Source organism: Passer domesticus, chromosome Z, assembly GCF_036417665.1.
Source record: "Passer domesticus isolate bPasDom1 chromosome Z, bPasDom1.hap1, whole genome shotgun sequence".
NCBI lineage: Eukaryota > Metazoa > Chordata > Aves > Passeriformes > Passeridae > Passer > Passer domesticus.
The window spans coordinates 42,937,609-42,954,159 of record NC_087512.1 but is presented as its reverse complement, the minus strand read 5'-3'; the positions used below and the strand labels follow the sequence as shown (position 1 = coordinate 42,954,159).

General features: G+C 40.6%; 1 protein-coding gene across 3 annotated transcripts in view; it reads left to right on the top strand.

Annotated features, from left to right (window-relative positions):
- Positions 1-8,925, top strand: part of AUH (AU RNA binding methylglutaconyl-CoA hydratase) — a 169,825-nt gene extending 160,900 nt beyond the window's left edge. For 2 of the 3 annotated variants that reach the window (XR_010353231.1, XR_010353230.1), the window contains one exon: positions 4,262-8,925. The gene's annotated coding sequence lies outside the window, so the exon portion shown is untranslated. Of the gene's footprint in view, positions 1-2,885; positions 3,222-4,261 lie in introns of all 3 variants that reach the window. The other variant, XR_010353229.1, reaches the window with a different exon arrangement.
- Positions 8,926-16,551: the final 7,626 nt, after the last annotated feature.

The following is a 16,551-nucleotide window of genomic DNA, read 5'->3' as shown; positions in this document are numbered from 1 at the left end:
AGGTCTAGATTTTTAATACTGATTTCTTTAATTTAGGTTTTTATTTTCTTTCCACTTAAGAAAATTCAGGACAAAAGACCTCTGTTATTTAAGAATGATCAGTGTCTTTTTTGGAAGGAAGACCTAGAGTGTGCTACATTACCATCAATGGAAGTGTGAATTTGGAGCCTAATTCTTTTGCAGCAGGGGAGATTACAGAATATTGTGAATATCATTTCAGTATATATACTGAGTTTCCCAAGGGTATCTCATCAACAACAACTTCAAAAGTTACTTTTATGCCACTTCCACTCAGCTGACAAGAACACTTGACATTTTGAGAAGGTTTAGAATAGAAAACATTAGCAGTTCGTGTTGATCATGCAACTCATTGGCAAAAACACTACTGTTTAAATATCATGTTCAGTCATCGCTGGATTGCAATCTAATGAGCATAAAAGATGAGTACTTCTCAAAACTGACTTGTTTTGTAACTTATATGGTTACAAACTTGCAAAATTAAAACTGTGGACTTTTACTTCCACCCAAATACTATTTTCAAGGTCCGTAGCTTGGATATTTTCCTTTTGTAGCTTGGAAACACATTCCAAAGAGCTGTTAATAAATAGTCAGGATACTGTACTTTCTGCTCATTGAAGTCTCAATAGGAATTTTCATTATTATGAACAGGTTGAGTAATCTTGCTAATGGTATAGTGACTGGGTGTGTTCTAGTTTGTGTTTGAGCACTTCTAGCTTTATGGATGTATTTAGCCATTTTCAAGGAGTAGCATTCCAGGTAAGTCCTCAAATAAAAGGAAATGCAATGTCTTCTCTCTTCCAACTGACATAATCAGTGCTTGACTTTTCCTCCAATTGAACCAATTGAAACTAGGGTTTAAAATTCACTTTGGCATGGATCAAGGAGCGGGATTGTTGATATCTTTAACTTGGTTGTTTATTTAACTTCCCAGTACATAATAATTTGTATAAAAATGACCTTCCCCTAAATATATCTGAGTGGCTATGTTATATTATACTAATGACTGCAACATGCAGAAAGCCAAAACAAGTACTTTGCCAGTATCAACAGAAATTATGAAAATACAGTTTGCAGCAATGTATGAATTATTGCTGCCAGCTTGCAGCTCCCAAGTTAACTCCTGATGAAGTTATAAATTGTGACAATGAGTGCTGTTTCTATCTTGAGTAACAGTGTGGCCCAATTTCTGCTGTCATAAATGGAGACTAAATCCATTACAATTGGTGGTTCTATTTCTGTCCAACTAAACTCAGAGTTATCCTTTCAACAATCAAATAATAATGGTGTGAGTTGGACACAGAGCTACACAGTAATTTCTTTTGTGTGGTTTCACCAGTTCAGGTACAGAGGGGGAAGATAACTCAGTGACTCAGTCTGGGAGTTAACTTTCACCAGGATGTGTGGTTCGGATCTTTTTTCACTAGCAAGGTGGTAAATGAAATCTAATTTCAAGCTCCATTGGAAATCAAGGGGAAGCAAACAATATCTGAGAGATAGAAAGCAAGGAAGGGATAGGGTAAAAGTTAATGAGAGATATAAGGGGTGGGGAGAGGAATGGAATTGTTTATCTGAATCCTCCCTAAATGTCTTCAGAGACTTCATTCCAGGCCATACTAGTTTTAGCTTCTTAAAAACACATCCTCCCTCTTGTTTTAAATAAGAGTAGGCTAGAATTAGAAGCACTTACCCAAGCCATCCAGGCTTTAACTTTCAGGGCTCAGAAAAAATGGGAACTGAAACAGCTTTGGTTTGGCTTTTGCAAAGACCAAACCATCCATTCCTTTTCCCCCTATATTTAGGCTAAAGCTTTAATCAGAGAACTAGCAGTGAATGTATAAAAACAGCACACACCAAGAGAACAAAACACTAAACACTAAAAGAACAACTGCAATTCAGCTGCTTCACTCTATGCAATGCAGACTTATGGGCTACTGAAAAGATAGTAGAATAGTTTCCACCCAGAAGTAACTATGAAAGGAAGCAGGATCATTTGGGGCTGTATTGCTGTAGTAGCAAGGTTGCCTCCGCAGTCTTCCACTGATGTTACATCCCAAATCTATCTCCGATAGCTTAAATCTTGGTTGAGGATATATGAAAGTCTGAAATATTTTCAAGTATGGTATGTGTACCCTGTTTCACTTCATCATTTTGCTTCTTCTCTGTGTGTTTATAGAAAGCTTGTACTTCAGGTTAGAAAAAAAGAATTGCTTTAATTGTTGGACTTCTTCCAAGCTCCATCATTAATTATAAATATCTCTTCTTCAAATCTTTTTTGCACAATCTTTTGTTTGGAAACATCACTATTTAAAGACCTGTAACATCACAGTTTGCCAATGACCATATTATCTGAGGGGAAAGACTATCCAGGATGAAATGTGTTTCTTCTTTTTCTCCTTGTACAATAATGCCTCATTACTGTTATTATTTGCAAAAAGGATGATTTTTCTATTATCAGCACATCTCTTTATTGCACTGTCAACATAATAGCTATTAAAAGAAATAAATGTTAAACATGTTTTGCTACAGATGAGTTGAATTAACTCCCTGTCAACCTCTAGAATCTTTGGGACTTTTTAAAGTTATTTCCCAAGACTTTTTAAAAAGTTTATGGAGCACAGAACCTTGCCTATTCTAATCACAATGGAAGCATTTTTAAATTAGTATATTCCTTCTGAAGATACGTCCAGTAACAAAAAATTCATATGGAATAAATAAGATATCTCAGGAAATCCTAGGCAATCCTAGTGCATTTGTCATGACATAACTCTCCATTTTATGAGCATTCCACTGATCCTTTCAGTTCTTTCATCTTCTTTTCTGTGTGTTTTGTTACAGAATAGTTACAAACTATTTGTGTTTTCCAGGTAGAATATGGAAGGGTTGTTGTACCTATCCAAGGAGTGTCTTGGTCAGAGCTTTTACTGAAGAGAATAGAAATCATAAATACTGCAGATACTTTCATGCACAAGAAAAACTGGATACCCTGGGACACATTTTGAAATAAAATTATTGCATAAAATTTTAAAACTTACCTAACAACAACTTCCTCACCATGGAAAACATCTGTACATGATGATGATGCATACAGAACTGTGATTCAGTATTAGTGTAATTTCCTGTAACAGACAGCCAAATTTTAGGACTCTGCATAGAAGACAAACATCTTCTGCTGACTCACCCTCATCTTGCTCCATATTCAGGTATTACAGTATCTCTGGTCAATATCACATTTAGGTTAATAAACATCTGTCCTGCTTTTATTCCCTTCTATAGAAGGAGTTTAGACACAAGTGAGATGTGAAAACAGGTGAAATTTCCACCTGCTGTTTTACACCCTTTTTCCTGTGCAGGAAAGTCTGGGGTCTGACTTGGGTTATTTTCGGTTTTTTTAATAGTTTGAGCTAACATCACAGATAGACTCATGGGTGGGTATATATCCAAAATAATATTGCTGTAAGAACAGGTGGAAATAGCTGTGGGGACTCATTAGTTTTACTGTTCCAGTGTTGCTGCCAGAAAATTACATGCTGCTTTTCCCCAGTCCATTTTAAACAGGCAGAGCTGCCAGAAGCTTACCCACTGTTTTCACATAAGTAGTATATGATCTGAGAGGTGGGAGTTTTGGGGCGGCACATCCATTCACTCACATCCCTGAGAGACAACCAAAGCCATTTGGTTTAACCTGGAGAGAGAGGCTGTTCAGCCTCACTGGGGAAGGAGTTGCTGCTACCAGAAACAGACATGAGCTCCCTCTCTGCAGATACACATTTTCTGGAGCCTGATGGATGGATCTGTTCATTTCTTGCTGGTGAATGCAAGGGCAGTGCACAAATGGTACACTGTAGCACTGGTGGTAGGCAGACAGTAAAGTATAGGATTACCTGATGTCTTACCTTCTTGAGAAACTAGAATCACTAAAATAGGAAAACAGTTAATTCAGCCTACAAGAGAATTGACATAAAGAAGAATTGTGAAATTGTTTATATTCAAAACAGAAACAAAAGGGACCTCAGACATCTCTGCTATTTCTGCCTGTCCTCTTTTTCTGCAATAAGTGTTGGAGCATGCTGTCCTTCTGGCTTGCAATGAAATTTCCTCTCAAGTGAAGCATTTCAATCTATGGTGGTGCCAGGGAACAGAATGTCTTCTGGAAGCTCAGTGTCATCCCAAGTGTAAAAAGTAAAGTATTGGGTTTGGGGACAGGTGCTTCTACTGTTGCTGATATGTCTTGGTCATTCAGATTTCCAGGGAGTGGAGCAGATCACTTTGCTGGGGGACCATGCACCATCCTCTGCTGTGCCGTTCCACTGGCAGAGAGGCTGGGAGCACTGCCTTAGAGCAACGCTCAGTGACCTGCTTTGTTCCTAGAAAGAAGAACACCTCACCAAGATGGATACAAGAGTTTTTTGAAGGATCCTGCAGCAATCTGTGGACTGAGATTATGCACACCATAAGCATAGGGCAAGGAGAGAGGAAATGCAAGATGCTGTTGAGTCCTGGCCTAAGAGAGGAAGAATACATAGCAATATTAAATTTAGTTTGTCTCTGTGTGTAATGCTCTTTGTTGTGCTAGATAACTTCAAGAATTACAAACTGCCCATATGAATAAACAAATCAGAGGATTGCTGCAGGCACACTGAGAGCACAATATGTGTATGAGATGTTATATAGTAAATAATGGGATGTTGTCTTCATGATATTGCGGCCACATGCTTTGCATGGAGCACTTAAACATTTACTGTAAGTAAATCCATTAGGAAAGACAATCATTCTCTCTTACTGACTTTCTCCAAACCAGTGCATTGAAAATAGGCTGTTTCCTGCTCCAGACATTCCTTTAGAGATGACAGGAACTCCCCGACCACAGTCTTGGTGCAGGAACAATTTGTGTTAGTGCTTTCTTTTTGCAAAGAATTTTGTACTTTGGACTTTGTTGATATACTTCTGCTGCCATCTTAACACAGATCCCAATGTGATCTTGAATTTAGGGAATGGAAAATCCTGATAAACATCCGGGCTGCTGTGAATGCAAAGGACAAAGCCTTTGTAGTAAAATGTCTCTGCCATACACCCATGAAAAGTGTTTGATGTGCTGTAAAAGACATCTGTCTGAGAAAAAAATTGTTTTTCCTCTTTGGCTTTGTTAAGCAGACTGTAGAAGTAAATGACACAAAGTAACCCTTCTTTTCCTCTCCTACTGCCCCTCTCTTTGTTTGATCTTGCAGTGATGTGATAATGGCGAGTCTGTAACTTGAAAGTAATTTCTGTAAAGACTTATACCGTGAACAGAGGGGTTTTATTTTCTGCTGCTAAAGGGAGATCAAAGTATGATCTAGAGATTAGACCTGTTTTGAGAGAGAAAACTGAGTGGCCTATTTCTACCTCTGTCACTGAATTGCTGCATCAAACTGAGCAAGTCACTTAACTTCTCTGTGCCCTGGACCTTTGCTGTGTGTACTGAAGCATTCAGCTCTCTCACTAATAACAAACATTTTATATGGCTTAATCATAAATGATTGCCTGTGTGCTAATTAGCCACAGTCAGTGCAAAGTTTATTATACTTGTTTTCAACCTTTACACCAATTCAGGGAACGTGATGGCTGGTTTTCATTTCATTTTGGTCACAGCTTGCAGGAAGGAAAGGAAGAAAGCTCTGAGATCCACAGAGGACCTGTGGAGGCAATGACACAGACTGCAGGCTAATGGGAATTTCTGGGCTCAGGGCTGTACTTTACAAAGGATGCTGGCATCAGAGAAGCATTATTACAGTGTTTTATATTGGTCTGGATGAGTTTAAACAACCAGCTGAGCTACTAGCAGCAATGTACACAGTGGAGGCCAGCTTTCCAAATAAGTCCTGTGTCTCACACTGACTGTACTTGACTTTTGGTCACCAGGTTTTTTCTGTTGCTCAACCCAGTTCAAATAACACTAGCTGAGGTATGCTGACCTCCTCTTACAGCTGTAGTTTGGAGGTAGTGCTTGCTCGTGAGCTCAGACCAGCAAATGAATAAGCCAGGTCTGCAGTCTGACAGTGTGCTTGCATCTGCACCAATGCACAATCTGCTGAAAAGCACTCAACTGCCCAGGCCCTTCAAATACCAGGGTAAAGCTGTGTCAACAGTTGTCTCCCTGACAACCTTCTGAGCACTCTTCTATATGGAAGAAATCAGTCAAAATCAGTCAAAAAGGGAAATCCCTCTGCTTTAGGCAGGGCTGCAGTTTTACCTTTTTCAAAAAGAGAAAGAAATCAGGAGTGTCCCACTCTGTGGCAATACTGGAAATGTAATCTGTAAGTACATGCAAAGGCACTGTGATTAAATCAGAGGTACAGGAGCAATACACAAAAGTGTATCTGTGCACAAAAGCAGACTCACATCAGTTCTGCATTTTGTGCACAGGCAGCCTAAGAGAAGAGACTCCATGATTCAAAATGTCTGCAGTCTGCGTCCCTGGAGAATCAGTAGGAGTTGAAGAAAACTTCCAAATGTTTTCTGTGTATGCAATAGAAACAAGAAAGCTGCCTTTTCCCAAGGTATCAACAGAGAAACTGAGGAATAAAGGGATTAACAAGTTCTGTGCATGGTGACACGTGTTTGGGTTTGTTTGTTTGGTTTTTGTTTTTTCTTTTTAATTTTCTTTTGATGCATTTGAGAAAGAAGCAAATTCCCTGAATTTCCCAGTATGACACAGCAAAGCAAACCCCGTGAATCTCTGCAGCAGTTGCAACAGAATCTTCATGCCCTCTGTCCTTTGTCCTTCTAAGGGGAAATGTTGGGTGGCACACAACATTTAAAAGTTAATGATAGGCTAGCCAGTAAAAGTGAAGACTTGCAGCTTTGGGTTGCAGCAGAGAAACAGGAGGGCAGCCTGTTCATACCAAATGTCTGAGAGTACCTTATTCACGGGAAGCACTGGCAGACTATAAAGTACTCTGTTAATTATTGTTGACATTGCATAGAGAGCTTCATGCTGTTCTTTCTCTGCCTGCTTTGACTTAATTTGTTTGAGAAAGTACTTTTTCTGTGCTGCAGATTATGTAAATTCATATACTCTACTGCACTGACAGATGTGTCTTTGTTTTAGAAGAAGCCATTATTTTTTTCAGTGCTGAATGTGAATGGAGCATTTCACACTGGTGGCTTCCAAAAATATTTATAAAGTGAAGCTGAGCAGCTCAAAATATTTTGCCCTCCTACACTGACATTCACAAGCCTTTATAGCAGCATTATCAAAAGCATTTGCAGTGGAACGTGCATGAGTTGGCCACAAAGATTGGGTTAGTCAACAAATGACTGAAGGCACACATTTTAGTCATCTCTACCCCACACAGTGTACAGCAGAATCCAGTTGCAACTGTAACAGGGCAATTATTGTATATTGTGGGTCAAAGGCTATCTTATAATGATCCCTTTCTCTCATAACTCCTGCACATCTGAGGAAACAGGATGAAGAAGTAGAAAGTGAGTAAAATTCTCCTTTCTTCCTGTTTCAGCTGGTGAAATGTGGTTTGACTGTGCACTGAATACCACAGGCAGTGCTCGTTCTGAGGGCTGATAGCTGCTCATGGGGTGGCATTGTCTGCCTTCCATGTTTACGTTCCACTTCCACTGACCATTGCCTAGGGGTTCTCCAGCTCACTCTCCCACTCTTTGATTCTTCCTGAACATGCTGCTAAGAAACAAAGCAAGCTGCAGCCACTTGGGCAGAGAAAAAGGCTCCCTCTGAGTACATAAATGCATCAGACTTCCTCTTAGATTTCACTATGAATTAAAATGACCTCTCTGCCAATTGATTGTAATGACTTCCATAGTCTGCACCACTGTATTGAAACCAGGGCTTCTCACACATTTCTTCCCACTAGGAGTTATCCAAGAGAGCTACACTAGCAACCTGTGCCCTCCAGCTGCAGGTAGAAGAGCTGTCTGGCTAACTTCATGAGTATGGACATGATAACTGACACACAATGATTTCAACAATAAGACTGAGTGTACTCCATGTCCATTCTCAGCTTTGTACATTTCCATCTTCAAAGTTTTAAAATATGTAATGAATAGCAGTGATTCCAAGGAATCCAACCTTTAAACCACTAAATAATGTTAGCTCCATTGGCTTTCTGTCTCCAGGAGTGGGGGCTATGCACCATGCTTAAACACTCTGATTACCCTCAGCAGGCAAATGGATAGAAAAGACATTTTAAACAGGGAAAGTCTCCCCACCTGAATCGATACAGTGAGGAGCTCAGCAGCAGGAGAGGGAATATGTGTCATACACTATCCTGTCTTCCTAAACACAAGTTTGTGTTGATGAAAAAATAGTGAAAAGTTTTACCCCGCAATGAACAGGGACGACAACTAATCCCCCCTTCCTCGTTATTTAGGAGATATCTCTCTAGTATACCTAATGCACACTGCATAGGATGTCATTTCACTTCAATGAGCATAGAAGTTTCTTTCCTCGTAATCCTTGCATTGTTTGGACACAATCTTTTTTCAAAAGTTTCCACTTTTGCTTTGCTAGATGTTAATTTTTTAATTCCTGATGAGTGTGTGACCCTTTTGTTGTCTATATGCGCGTTAATTCTGTGATATTTAAGCATGGCTAAATGAAAAGTGTCTCAGCTGAAGATAATTTTCATTGGTTTGGCTTTTTGGTTTTTTGGGGTTTTTTTGGGGTTTTTTTTGGTAATAAGACAGTTATTTTGAGTTTCTTGCTGCACTTTGGAGGCGTGTGCATTAAAGTTACTTCTAAAGCCTTGAAACAGGAAAGAATAGCTCACTTTAAAGCATGTATTGCCATGTATTTGCTACCCTCTTGCTTGTGCCTTGTAGCAGGTGAAAAAGCAGTAATGGGTGACTAAGAATGCAATAAAGGAAAGAAGCCTGGGGAACAGTAACAGCAAACACATGTGGTCTTTTGTATTCTTTTGTATCCTGTGAAGTATTAATTTCCTTTAGTGAATTTGCAGCTTAATTAAAAAAAACCCCAAACAAAATCAAAGCAACAAACAGGCTGAAATTTTCCCTTTTGCTCAGCAAAAAGTAAGAGAATACTAATAATTTTGATTAAAATATTACTGAAGAAGCTATGACTCTAGTACTTGTGGACTTGTTTTGAACAGACCAGAGTTTGCTTCTAATGCTACCATGCCAAGGAAAGAGGGAATATGACAGATCATTTCAGACTATATGAGAACTGGGTTATAGCATGAGGGTTGACAAGGATGTTCTTCTAACATGAGGTAGCCCTCCAGATGGAGGGTGATGTGTGCCTGTGCAGAATGCATTTGTTTTCGATGGCCAAGCCCTGGCTGTGAAGTAGGCTCCCTTTGGGACCTTATCTCAGATTACACCAGCTCCTAGTGCAAGTGAAGAACACCTTTCTTTGACCTTGACATTACTGGAATAAACGTTTAGAAGGCATGTAAAACCTCAAAACAAACACTCCTCTCCTTGGGAAGCAGATAAGTGAACAAACACGTGACAGATGATAGTGACGTTACTTAATGAGTGACCGATTCGCACGTATATTCTGCTCTCACTGGAGTTGTAAGTGGCCACAAAAGAAAAACAGGTCATGTTATTACTGGTGTGCCTCGTGTATTAGTGAGCAGGTCCGTAGGCGTGTGCCTTGACATAGAAGCAATGTTTGAAGATACTGGATTTCCCAAGGAAGCCCTGAACATGATGCAGAAGTCTTGCTAGAGCTTTTGAGCTTTATAAAAATTCAGTTTCAAAATTCACCTCCCACCTAAAAAGTACAAATTAATTTTTGCAACCAGCTCATAAAATCTTCCCATTGCAACATGGTGACTCTGTCTTGAGAAAGACTTTTTTGGAAAACTTTACTTGGGATTGCATGCTTATGCCTGGTAAGTGTTCACAGTCCTTATGTGAACCACCTTTCATCAAGAACAACCTTGCTACTGCCCCTCATCAGGTGGAGACAGCAGATGTCTAGCAGCAGCTCCAGGTTTGTAATGCTTGCTGAGATGTCCAACTGCATGGAGAGATAGGAAAAACAGAAACTGGTCAAACTGGTTCAGGAGGCCCTGTTAGGGGCTCCCTGATGCTGGGTCTTGCTCAGGCAGGCTATGAAGCCTGATGCAGCAGGGTGGCTTCCACTGGAAAGAGCCTTGCACTCCCATTTTTTTTAATCTTCTTTCACTCCCATTTTTGTCCTAATTCATTCTCCCCCTTTTATAGCATTTTGTGTGAAAGAATACACTGGCAATGCTGAGTACTGCATTGGAGGGAGGCCTCAGTTAAACTGGCTCCAGATGTGCTTGAACTGGCCTGGCTGTGTGCTCTGAAGAGCAAAGCCTGCCTCCTCGGCTGGGAGCAGGCACCCATGTGCCAGGCGGTGCACGTGGCTGGCTGCCACAGTTACTAACCTAGTATTAACTGCATTAATTGTGGACATAAACAGCGTTTAGTGCCAAGCATGTCACAAGCTGATTATAAAAGCTGTGGTGTAGGCAGAGTTTCAAATTGTGCTTCACTTTTAATTTCTAGCGCCCTTCCCCTCCCCTCCTATTCCCCCCTCCCCCTCTTTTTCCCCTCCCCCTCCGAAATTCCTTGAATGTGTCTCTGTATTTACCAAAATACAAATGTGTACCGAGCGGTAGAGCAGTCGTGTTGTAAATACTATGGGTACCTGCCAATGGCCGGCAGCAAATTCTCTGCAGGCGCCTGGAGTCGGGGCGGGAGCGCCGGCAGACCCCGGCAAGGGAGAGCCCCCTGCCCCCTGCCCCCCTCTCCTGTCCCGCTCCGCCGCTGGGCGCAGCTGACCTACTTTTTCTGCATTTCTCCCCACACTGCCCCGACGCCTCCCACGCGTGGGACTCGAGGGTTTTTAACCCTTGGGAGCGCAGCGCGGCTCCGCGGTGCCGGCCGGGAGCGGCGGGGATGCGCCGGGCGCGGAGCGCGGCTGCTCGGGATGGGCTGCCCGGCTGCCTGTGCCCGCAGCACCACCCACCGGGCGGCGTGCGGACACGCACCAGCCGCGCTGGACCACCGCTTCTGTCAGCTCGCCCATTGCCCTAAGCTTCCCCGGGACTGCTGTGACTCGGCTCCCCCTGATTCTCCACTATTTCTCCCACCTACGAACCTTTAACAAAACAAATAATAACCGTAATGAAATATGAAGCGCCTAGAATTCACAGAAATGGCGCTGTTTACAGTTCTGCACAATGCAGCCCCACCTCCCTGCAAGGGACAGGACATCAAAGCGTTTTGGAGAGGCTCTGCCCTTTGCGGCTCATGCTCTGGCACCTGGTGTGGGAAAGGCTGTATGATTATGGTGACAAAACACGTCTGACACAGCATACGCTGAGTACTGGCTTGGTGTGAAGAGCACATTGTAAGTGCTTTGTATTTGATGTGCTTAATGTGGTCAAATAGTGCTCAGTACGATATTCGGCTGATTAATTGTAACTCGCTTTTGGATTGCGCTTTGCCTCCCTGTGTTTTTACTAAAACAATGGGTTGTCTTCTGCTCTTTTTAGAAGAATATTAGAGCAAAAGCCCTTTAGCTGCACAAAAGTCTGGAAAGGGGGCAGATAATACTTTCACATTTTTAAATATAATACTCTTTCTAGAAAGGCCAGAAGTAAAATGTGCTGGAATAAAAAAAAAAATAAATTGCATTGGGTGCGCTTTTTTTAACATGCAAAAATGTTTGTGTCCATTAAAAACTGTCTCCTGGATTTTAGTAAAGATTATTAGACAACTATGGAACTTGTCAGCAAAGTGTTTCCTCAAGTATGTAAACTCCACTGAGTATACAAATTGCATTCAAGTACATGAAGATAATGGCATGGTCACTTTGACTGAAAAAGTTGAAGTTCCCCTGGTGCAGCTGGTGAAACTTGGAACAAATGTAAAACTGCTGGGAAAGGAGTTTCCTAGCAGCATGTTTTTCATAGGTTCAGGACCAATGGGTGTCCATGGAGTAATCGAGCTCTGTGGTCACTGTGACCGTGGAGTAACAGCTGTGGGTCACTCTTTTGGCTGTTGTTGAAGGATGGTGGGGATGGGCAATGAACCTTGTTTCTGTTCTAGAGGAAGGCCACTTACACTGTTGGTGAGAGCATTATCTGTGTTTTGAGAATGTGTTTAGCTGTGCTCCGTTGCTTTAACACATTTCCACTGAGTGGCCACTGACCTATTTGTAGTCTGTTTTGCAAAAGTTTCATTTTGAGTGTGGTAAGTGGAGAGTTGCAGGGACATCTGGGCATGATCTTCTCCCTCCCACAAAGGAGGCACCTTCAGGCAAGCTTTGGGCTACCTAACAGTGTTGGGTTATCCTTAACTAATGTCATACTGTCCTGCTCTTAAGGGTAATAAATAAATAAATCCCCTCCTGACTGTCAGATCTTTCAGCAGCCTTGATAAGAATAACTGCCATGTGTCTGTGATAAGGCTGTGGTCCTTGGCAGCACTTTAGGGTACTGTTCATGAGGAACTACTGGGGTAGTTCCTGGAAAAGCTGGATTTTATAGAGGGATTACAGGTATTTGTTCATCTAAATGAAGGATGCTGCTGGTTCTCCCATGTCTTTCTCAAAACACAGTATGAATATTCGGTTGCAAATGGCTGTAGAAGTATAAATTAGAAGGACTACAGAGTACTGCCAGTGAAACTCTCTACCTCCTTTGCAGCTGTCTTTGAGTAACTATCCTGGTTACCAGATGGTTCAGTCAGGGTTTGTTTCTCTTGTTTGTTTTCAAAGAGCTGTATGCAAATTGCAGTGAGCAAATTCTTTGTTAAGGGACAAAGAATTTCACTTTACACAGGGAGTCAATTTTAAGTACCCATGAAAGCAGAAACATGACAACTCTGTAAAGTTATTGGTAGGCAAAAACATCTAAGCTCAACTTTAGTGATCAGTTACTATCACAGAGTGATTTTTAGCTTTTTTTTAAACAAAAAGAAATATTTCTTTACATCATTAATGATTAAGTTGAAAAGTAAGTAATGACTTCAAAAGTTGGTCTTAGTTTCAGAGTTCATAGGATACACTTACTAAGGCAAATTTTTTCCATGTTTTTAGGTTAACCCAGAGAATCTGTGGTACAGAGAGTAAAAACGATGTTGAATGAGTGCCACCAAGTGTCTTCTTGAAGAATATGAAAGCCCAAGTCTTTAGTGGGAGCAAAAATCAGACTGCACTACCATTAAGTTCTTTAATTTTGAGTGAGACATCACAGAGAATCATCATCACAGTGAATTCTGTTAGAGTGAGAGGGGTTGCGATTATTATTCCACTTAAGTGCAAGAGCAGACTCTGGATAAACGTGAATATATGTAGTAGAGGCAGAAAAAAGATAATGCTGGGTATCCTTCCTGTCTGTCTCTCTGTTCCATTTTGCTTATCTTCTGAGTGAGTGCTCAGCGTTGACGCTGGACTGTCTGTGTCTGTGCTGTGCTGTGTCAGATGACGGTATGATACACCTTATCTTTAGCTGGTGCGTGTCACAGGACTTCCTAACAGGTAACATATGTTACAGATCTGGCTGTTAACAACTCAGTTTTGGCCCTTCTTCTACTATTGATCCCAGTGCTGACCATATTAATAGCTGCCATGGCGGCAAGACTGAGACTTGTGTGTATGAATGTCAGAGATTCAGCAGAAGAAAAAAGCTAGGTGTTGTCAAATACCCTCCAAGACGGTTTCACCCTGAATTCCTGTTCCTGAAGATTAAAAGTTCCTGAAGGATCTTTAGATTTGCTGTTAATACACAAGAGTGATTCTAAAGAAGGAAGATTTGTATCAGTCTTACAACTTTCTGAACTTTTTTGATTCAAGAGATAGATACCCAAGCGTGTTGAAGCTCCTGCTGCATTTCTCTATGCTGTATGTTGGGGCAAAAGAGTGATGCCAAAAAGCCATTTCACGTTCCACACAAGAATAGCTGCTCCTTGTCATGCTGGAGTTCATTGCCTGAAATTCCAGGCTGCAGCCAGAAAGCACGTCCAAAGCAGCTACACAAAGAGTTGTGGTGGGCGGCAAACTTAGTATCTCTCCTCAGAAATGTGAAGTGCCTTTTGTTATTGTTAAACAGCAGAAGGGGAGTAGACTAGGACAAGGGTTTAGCCAAAGAGACTGTTTATTGCAGGGTTTTGGTAATGTACTTATTTGGACAGAAATAGTTTATGTCGTGAAATGTGCTGAAGCCTGCATACAGAAATTGAATTTTTTTTTTTCCTGGAATTTATTTATTTATAGATAAACTGATCAGTCTGTAGTACATGGCACCCATTAAACTTGGAGGAGTGCCAGGGAGCAAAGTGAGCACCATATATTTTGGGGACTCTGGGCAGTGAGCAGGCACAGAGTCCCTGTTTAATCAGCAGTCCATTGTATGTCTCAGGGCTTTCCACAGAAGTTAATGGGTGAACAGACTTCTGCTGGCACAATTTTTCCAATGTAGCACTCTTTGTTCTGCTGTGTTTTGTTATTTCACTATAAATTAACTTAGAAGAGTCAGGTTTACCATTGTCTGAGCATGCTGTGAAAAAACTCACCTTTGAAACTGTATATTACTCTTCTTTGTGTGATGAAGGATGGAACTGCAAAGTACAGAGACAGGCATCAACATATTGTCCTTGAATTATTTGGAAGGACTTCCACTATTTGTATGGGTGGTGTATATTTTGTGGTACCTATTGTGCCCAAAGGGGGCAACTCTCAAGGGATTTGCTCTCACTACATGTAAAATTCGTGCTGTTGATTTGGTACTCACCAGTATGCAAGGTTATCTAGGCACCACTGTGTGGTGTGCTGGATAACTAGACTGCCCTCTGTGTGTTGGTAGGCAAAACTAAGTGCTAGATGTATACAAACAAGGTGAGGAGTACCTTTGGAGGCTCAGATAAATCTCTAAGCTTTTGTTTCATCAAAATTAACTTTCTATAACAGATTATTAAGTAATTAGTTGTCCTTTTCCTCTTGTGCCCTTCCCAAGCACAATAGACAAAGTTATCAGTATTCTTGCCAGTAATTCACCTATTATCTCAGTTTAAAAGTATTTCATTGTTTCATGGACAGTTTTTAATATACTGGAGAATGTTCCTGTCAGGCTGTGATATCTGGGCATGATCTCACCATTCATTCAAGAGGAAAAAGAAAAGCTTCTTCTCTGAAATTGCCAACCTTACTACAGCTTTAAAAGCACTCTTTGGGGAGCTGAATAAAAGCAAATGGCAAACTAAAATGTGTTGCTAAGGAACAAATCCAGATGCTTCCAGAACTTACCAAAAAAAAAAAAAAAAAAGGCACAAGGACAGACCTACTAAATTGGAGTAATGATTTGCAAAAGGAAATTATCAGAGAGATATTCTATTATCCACCAGTGCTAGTTTACTAAATAAGGAAATAGTAAGAAAATTAGAGCTTGGAGAACCAGTATAATTAATAAACATGAATGAAGAGGCTCTCTAGAGGAAAAAATTTGCACAGGACCTGAATTTATAGTAAACATTCTACTTTAATAACGTCCATGGAAAATCACTTAAACAAGTTGCACAGTTGATTGGACATGTTGAGTTGGCGAGAATCAGGTGGAAAACCCACAGTAATGGTGTTCTTTGACGCAAGGAAAGTTCGTGTTGTCATGACAACTAATGTGTGATATGTGCAGACATGCCCTGCAAGGCAGTCCCACACTCCCAGCACTTACCCGTAGCAAAAGATGTTCTCAGCTCCCACTTTTCAGCTATTCAATAGTTGTGAGAGAATGACCTCACAGCTGTAGTTGTTCCCAGATAACTTCCTCTTTAATTCACACAGCTTCAGGTGTTTGGTTTTCTGTATTACCTATCAGCATTTCTTCGCGTTTCTGCTGACCTTAGCTGGTTGATGAGGCTCGATTTTCCTTTGATTCTTAGTCTTCTAACAGTGTGGCTTTTCTCATTGCATGTATTAAGGACTATGTTAATATCCGGCTACAAAAGGTCAAAAGTTACACAAAACAGTTCATGAATAGCTGATGCCCAAATAAGTCCTATTTTTTTAAAATGTGAAATCTTCTATTCATCAAAACTTGCTACAAGAAACGTTTGCTGTGAACAAGGAAATGGCCAAAGTGCAGATCACTGAGTACAATTTAGCAGAGCAGAAAGCTGTGGAATGCCTCGCAAAATGAAATGGCCAGTATGATTTTGGTCCTGGAAAAAACTATGGTTACCTTAGGTTTTATTTGATTAAACAACATAGGAATACATTGATTTTGTGACTATTCTCCCAAGTTTCTCTTAATGTAATTATACCTTTGTATGTCTTTCTAGAATATTATTTCCCCCAAGAAAAATAATGTATATATTTTATTACACAGAATTATGTTAAAAGGCAAAAATTATTTAAAATAATTCCATGACAAGGGATTTCCCTCCTTTAACAAAGAAAAAACTTCCATCTCTAGCTAACGGCAATAATAAAACACTGTTTATTTTGTTGACGACAGCTTTACTAACACCATGCTAATTGATGCTTAATGCAACTTCATTTGAATTATTTCTGCTAAAGGC